Below are 8,090 nucleotides of genomic sequence, written 5' to 3'. Positions count from 1 at the left end.
GCATGATGAAAATACAACACAATGTGGGCAGCACGATGAAAATACAACAAACGGTGGGCAGAATAACGAAACGCAACGCAGGGATGCTGAAGGAGAGGATGGCGTACCGAGGAGCCCGGTAAAAACGGACGGGGAACAAGGAAAAGCAAGGGTGTGATAATAACAGAGAGGTGAGAGAGGTAGCGGTGTGAAGAGGATGCAGGATGAGCGAGTTGGGAGTTAGGGAGGGAGGGAGAAAAGAGAAGGAGGAGGGAGGCGCTGGATCTATACTGTAGTAGCGTCACTGAAAGTCCCTTGAGCCAGAGAGAGCACCACATATGTACGTGTACATAGTCGAGTCCCTGCTTTGTAAGCCATTCGCACTGTACGCGACTCGCTCGCTCTTTCTTTCCTCCGTCTCCCCCCCCCCCTCTCCCTTCCTTACTCCTCCATGCATGCACGACCGTGATCTCCTTTCAAGTCCAATTATCCACTAATTACTCACGTTCCAATTAAGACTTAATTAACACTAACCATCTGCAAACACACAACACACAACACACAGACACACACATGCAAGCACACAGGCCTCCTTGTCGGTGTACTCCCTCTGTGGTCGTAAGAATGGAGGGGGAGGAGGGGGAGGAGGGGGGAGGAGATATGTGATATTCAATCACGCGTGCGTTCGCATGACCACGTACGCCGAGAGAGGGCACGCTCATCCATACATGCGCGGGCAGAGCTCGCCGACGCAGCCCTGTGTGCATACTGTACACACACACACACACACGTGCACACGTGCACACACACACACGTGCACACACATGTGCACGCCCAGATACACACACCCGTCATACTCCACAGACCCCCCCCCCACCCCCACCACTGTGCACACAGACACAAACACACAGCCTACTACTCACATACAGTTAATCCAACTCCCCGCAGTAACGCCGAGAGGATTGTGCCAGGATTAGGGGACATTAAATCCTCGGATTATCCAATCAAATCGTATTCTTCCCCCTCCCCCACCTACGCACACTCACCGGGCCCGAGCATCGCACACTTCACAGCAGGCAGGGGCGCCCCCGGGGTATGGAAATGTATGCATGCACGCATGCAGCGTTTGCAGCGAGCATTAGACCGCAGTGTTGCACGATTCTGATCTTTTGATTATTTCTGCTTTTTTTTTCCTGCCGCCGGACGCCAGAGGTTAACGTACGAACGGGAAGCGGGACGTGTTCGCACAAGTGGAGCTATAAGGACGATTGTTACCGCACAGCAGGACACACAGGCGAGTGTGTCGGACACACGAACGTGCTCGTGCAACAACAAACGCGCGCACACACACACACAGACACACTAAACCCCCTCCCTCCGGAACACTCTCGCCACGTGATTTCAGATGTCCATTTTCCAGAGTGCACAAAAAAAGGAAAACTATTTTTATCCCTTCCCCACTATCTACTGTTACGCTGCCCCCCCCCCGTCCCCTCTCCTCGATTTACCTCCCTCCATTCTCTGCTCCATAATCCCCTCCCGCACTGGGTCCTGATGACACTGCCATCTCTGCTTTTTCATCCTTTCCCTCTCTCTCTCTCTCTCTCTCTCTCTCTCTCTCTCTCTCTCTCTCTCTCTCTCTCGCTCGCCCTCCTGTCTTCTTTATCTCACTCTCCCCCCTCACTCCCCTCTCTCTCTCGCTCGCTCGCCCTCCTGTCTTCTTTATCTCACTCTCCCCCCTCACTCCCCTCTCTCTCTCTCTCGCTCGCCCTCCTGTCTTCTTTATCTCACTCTCCCCCCTCACTCCCCTCTCTCTCTCTCTCGCTCGCCCTCCTGTCTTCTTTATCTCACTCTCCCCCCCTCACTCCCCCCCCCCCCCCCTCTCTCTCTCTCTCTCTCGCTCGCTCGCCCTCCTGTCTTCTTTATCTCACTCTCCCCCCCTCACTCCCCTCTCTCTCTCTCTCTTGCTCGCCCTCCTGTCTTCTTTATCTCACTCTCCCCCCTCACTCCCCTCTCTCTCTCTCTCTCTCTCTCTCTCTCTCTCTCTCTCTCTCTCTCTCTCTCTCTCGCTCGCCCTCCTGTCTTCTTTATGTCACTCTCCCCCCTCACTCCCCTCTCTCTCTCGCTCACCCTCCTGTCTTCTTTATCTCACTCTCCCCCCTCACTCCCCTCTCTCTCTCTCTCTCTCTCTCTCTCTCTCTCTCTCTCTCTCTCTCTCTCTCTCTCTCGCTCGCCCTCCTGTCTTCTTTATCTCACTCTCCCCCCTCACTCCCCTCTCTCTCTCTCTCTCGCTCGCCCTCCTGTCTTCTTTATCTCACTCTCCCCCCTCACTCCCCCCCCCTCTGTGGCTCTCTCTCCCTCTCTTTCGTCCTCTTTCTTCATCGGCGCCGTAACACGTCTTGAAGGCCCCGGCCCTCATCAGCGTCAGTGATCTCAGCCCCAATGTGGTTTTTCCAAATATCCTGCAAATACGCGGGACTGAACGGCTGCGAGACCAGCTCTGATGAGATGAGGCGTTCCAGAATGTTCTGCAGAAACTCTGAATTCAAATTTCCACCAGTGTGTGAAAGCAGAGCAAGAGCCCCGTCCCGCTGCCTCCCTCACAGTTGTGTTCTCACAGCAAGCGGGTGAGTCCGGGTGAGTCCGGGTGAAAGGCCGTCATCATTTCTAGTAGGATTAAAGGCGGAGTGTTTCCAGAAGCTTCTCTCACATTAGAAATAGCTGCATGTGTCATGTGTGTGAGACGGTAGTCTGCTCAGAGGTGGGTTTGGGCACACGATGTGCAGGTTTAGAGGAGCATCGCGGAGTAAAGAGGGCTCCGTACGATACACCAGCGCCCTGTCTAACGGCGACGTGGGCGCGCCGCCACGCTTCGCAGCGCGACCTCAGAGTGCGAGATTGAGATGTGAGACATAAGCGGAAAGGTGGAGCGGCCCAACAGCACGGCTCCACCCCTCCTCTCTCCCGTCCCTCTTATCGCGCCACGCTAGTCTTCGCATCCCCCGGGTTACCTAGCAACCCGGCATCTCGCTCGGCTCCGTCGCCTAGCAACGGAGGCCTGCAACCATAATACAGGCGCTCGAGCGCCCCATCCCCCTCCTGCTCTTTATCCCCCTCTTCGTCTTTCTCATTCCATTCTTCACACCTGAGAAGTCTGCCCTCCTTCTTCTCCACTCTATCCTTTATCCAGCAGTTAACCCTTCATCAGCCCCTCCGCTGGAGCATGGATTACCGACATATTCTTTTCTCTCCTCCCCCTCCCCCTCTCCTCTCCTCCATAGTAATGGTATGAAACCGTGCATGGAGCAGAACTAACCACCCTGTTGATCCCTATATTATTCTGCCGTGTTTTGTCAGAGCCTGATGAGGACACTCTGTATGCAGCACAGAAGCACTCATTGGAATTTGATCCTTTTGGATTTGGCCCAACATAATCCAGCAGCGCTACAGCGGATAACTGTTAGACCTATGCACTTGGACCCTCGTTTTATTCCAGGCATTATAAGTTCTCTAGGAAATGGGCCGGCGAACTAAAAAGACCGATCAAAGCAATACCGATGCATGATTTGCAAAAATCTCATATTCGCCGAGATGACATACGGCGGGGCTCTGAGAGTATTCTGGTGCTTACTGGCTTTTGACTCTTAGGTCCCTGAGACTCAGATAATACCAGGACACGACAGACAGTCGGGTTCAGGGGCGTCCATGCTGGGTGAGCACTTACACATCTGCAACATGGCCCCATTATATGTCCCGTTTTTAGGGTGTCACCGGTCGGGCGAGACATTATCACGTGCACTCGTCTTTGAGTGTCAGTGAGAAAACCCCAACAAGTCCCTGACAGAGAGAAGAAGAAGAAGAAGTCTGCTGCCGGTACGACCAGCAAACTCTCGGTTTGGTATTTTCAGGCATTTTTCTGAACTCATTGGATTTAAGCGTAGCGTAGCGTGGGGTCACAGACTGGCTAAATAATTCAACAAGCCCAGGATCATCATGGACCACGAAGAGAGGTCTTTGTAGGTGTGTTTTTTGCCCCGCTGAGTTATCACCAGTTATGATGATGTGGGTCTGACAACCAGTCAGACTACCACGTGCCTCCTCTGATTCACGTGGAGTCGCCAGCCGCTTCTTTTCACCTGACAGTGAGGAGTTTCTCCCGGGGGACTTAGCGCATGGGAGGATCATGCTATTCCCTCTCAGTTCCCCCTCCCCCCCTGAACAGGCGCCCCGACCGACTAAAGGAGGCGCTAGTGCGGCGACCAGGACGCGTACCCACATCCGGCTTCCCACCCGCAGACACGGCCAATTGTGTCTGTAGGGACGCCCAACCAAGCTGGGGGCAACACTGGGATTCGAACCGGCGATCCCCGTGTTGGTAGGCAACGGAACAGACCGCCACGCCGCCCGGACACCCCCACACTGTGCTATTTCTATATGTACTGGATGATCACTAGGGTTAAAACGGACAAGACAACAACTTTTGAAATAATTTGTCTTTAAAGCTTGGTCTGTTTCCAGTCATTGTGTGTCTTAGTGTATCTTTCTGTGCTGTTTGTTGGTATGTGAACGTTTGTCGAGCGATCACTCCATTGACAAAGTGAAGATAGGTTAAATCTAACTCATACACACTGTAGGGCTGTGTGGTGAGAATCTGGCCATACGATACGTATCAGATACAGGGGTTACGATTCAATATATCACGATATATCGCCATACTGTAAGAAAGGTGATATATCGCCATACTGTAAGAAAGGTGATATATCGCCATACTGTAAGAAAGGTGATATATCGCCATACTGTAAGAAAGGTGATATATCGCGATACTGTAAGAAAGGGGATACATTGTGATACTGTAAGAAAGGTGATATATCGTGATAATGTAAGAAAGGTGATACATTGTGATGCTGTAAGAAAGGTGATATATCGCGATACTGTAAGAAAGGTGATATATCGTGATACTGTAAGAAAGGTGATATATTGTGATACTGTAAGAAAGGTGATACATTGTGATACTATAAGAAAGGTGATATATTGTGATACTGTAAGAAAGGTGATATATTGTGAAACTGTAAGAAAGGTGATATATCGCGATACTGTAAGAAAAGTGATATATTGTGATACTGTAAGAAAGGTGATACATTGTGATGCTGTAAGAAAGGCGATATATTGTGATACTGTCAGAAAGGTGATACATTGTGATACTGTAAGAAAGGTGATATATCGCGATACTGTAAGAAAGGTGATATATCGTGATACTGTAAGAAAGGTGATATATTGTGATACTGTAAGAAAGGTGATATATTGTGATACTGTAAGAAAGGTGATATATCGTGATACTGTAAGAAAGGTGATACATTGTGATACTGTAAGAAAGGTGATATATCGCGATACTGTAAGAAAGGTGATATATCGCGATACTGTAAGAAAGGTGATATATTGTGATACTGTAAGAAAGGTGATATATCGCGATACTGTAAGAAAGGTGATATATTGTGATACAGTCAGAAAGGTGATATATTGTGATACTGTAAGAAAGGTGATATATTGTGATACTGTAAGAAAGGTGATATATCGCGATACTGTAAGAAAGGTGATATATTGTGATACTGTAAGAAAGGTGATACATTGTGATACTGTAAGAAAGGTGATATATCGCGATACTGTAAGAAAGGTGATATATCGTGATACTGTAAGAAAGGTGATATATCGCGATACTGTAAGAAAGGTGATATATCGTGATACTGTAAGAAAGGTGATATATCGTGATACTGTAAGAAAGGTGATATATTGTGATACTATAAGAAAGGTGATATATTGTGATACTGTAAGAAAGGTGATACATTGTGATACTATAAGAAAGGTGATATATTGTGATACTGTAAGAAAGGTGATACATTGTGATACTATAAGAAAGGTGATATATTGTGATACTGTAAGAAAGGTGATATATCGCGATACTGTAAGAAAGGTGATATATTGCGATACTGTAAGAAAGGTGATATATCGCGATACTGTAAGAAAGGTGATATATTGTGATACTGTAAGAAAGGTGATATATTGTGATACTGTAAGAAAGGTGATATATTGTGATACTGTAAGAAAGGTGATATATCGCGATACTGTAAGAAAAGTGATATATCGTGATACTGTAAGAAAGGTGATACATTGTGATGCTGTAAGAAAGGCGATATATTGTGATACTGTCAGAAAGGTGATACATTGTGATACTGTAAGAAAGGTGATATATCGCGATACTGTAAGAAAGGTGATATATCGCGATACTGTAAGAAAGGTGATATATCGCGATACTGTAAGAAAGGCGATATATCGTGATACTGTAAGAAAGGCGATATATCGTGATACTGTAAGAAAGGTGATACATCGTGATACTGTAAGAAAGGTGATACATTGTGATACTGTAAGAAAGGTGATATATTGTGATACTGTAAGAAAGGTGATACATTGTGATACTGTAAGAAAGGTGATATATCGCGATACTGTAAGAAAGGCGATATATCGTGATACTGTAAGAAAGGTGATACATCGTGATACTGTAAGAAAGGTGATACATTGTGATACTGTAAGAAAGGTGATATATTGTGATACTGTCAGAAAGGTGATATATTGTGATACTGTCAGAAAGGTGATACATTGTGATACTGTAAGAAAGGTGATATATTGTGATACTGTAAGAAAGGTGATATATTGTGATACTGTCAGAAAGGTGATATATTGTGATACTGTCAGAAAGGTGATATATTGTGATACTGTCAGAAAGGTGATATATTGTGATACTGTAAGAAAGGTGATATATTGTGATACTGTAAGAAAGGTGATACATTGTGATACTGTAAGAAAGGTGATATATTGTGATACTGTAAGAAAGGTGATACATTGTGATACTGTAAGAAAGGTGATATATCGCGATACTGTAAGAAAGGTGATATATCGCGATACTGTAAGAAAGGTGATATATTGTGATACTGTAAGAAAGGTGACAACTCGCGGTTTCATAGGCCTGAGTTCTGTGTGCTTATGCTACTTCCTGTCTCAGTTCATGTTGTTGTGTTGGAGTGGAAGAGTCAAATGGCTGAAGACAGATTACGACACTGTTATCTAGCAGTCGTGGGGTTAAACACAACACAAAATGTTCGTTAGGAACCTTTACATGTAAAACCTCGATACAGTGGTTATGAGAATCGATACGGTATCACAAAATATAATATCGCCATACTCGGGTGTCGATATTTTCTTACACCCCTACCTCTCACATGGTGCACAGAGGCCAACACTCAGTAGCGTAAACCTGATTTCTGCAATGGCTTAAATAAACCATAAGCTAAACCTGAAACCGTGTCAACCAAAACCAACAACCCAAACCATGTATCCGTGCAGTGTACTTCATGTAGTCTGACATCCAGCGGTCAGATCAACCACCAGAACTGGTCTGTCTCGGTCTCTGCATTCAGCTGAGAGGTGTTAGCTTGCTTCTCCCTTCCTCCGCTGCGAGCAGGAGAGCTGCACTCACGCACAGACACACTGCAGTATGAAGACACTTCTATCCAGACAGCAGCTCCAAGTGTGGAGACCCGCGACCCGAGGACAAACCCCAGGTGCCCCTAAAGCCTCGTCATCCCCTCAGCAGCCTAATCACACACACACACACACACACACACACACAACACACAAGTGGCCTCCTCTGACAGATGTCTCTGTTCAAACTGACAGACGTGCACCCTGCAACCCCCGCCTCCCACACTCCCCTGTGTAGACCCCCCCCCCAACCTTAGGCACTTTGCCCCTTCCTCCAAGCTCATTAAGGACAACTATTGTCTCGCTTCCTCCTTCTCTTTTCCCCCTCCCCCCCCCACTCTGCTCCCAGTGTATACTCCCTATTCATTCCAAACCTCTGCACACCCTTCCTTCACCACTCTTACCCCCCCCCCGCATCCCCCCACAACCCCCCTCTCATTCAGCCGAGTTCACACACACACTCATTCACACCCCCTTGTAGTATATAGGCGTACTCTATCTGTCCATCTTCACCCCTGGAGGCAGACGCATAAATATTACATACAGAAGGAGGCCTGATGTCTGGAATGGCAGGCAGG

Source organism: Lampris incognitus, unplaced genomic scaffold (assembly GCF_029633865.1).
Source record: "Lampris incognitus isolate fLamInc1 unplaced genomic scaffold, fLamInc1.hap2 scaffold_249, whole genome shotgun sequence".
In the NCBI taxonomy this organism is placed as follows: domain Eukaryota; kingdom Metazoa; phylum Chordata; class Actinopteri; order Lampriformes; family Lampridae; genus Lampris; species Lampris incognitus.
This window is presented reverse-complemented; position numbering follows the sequence as displayed.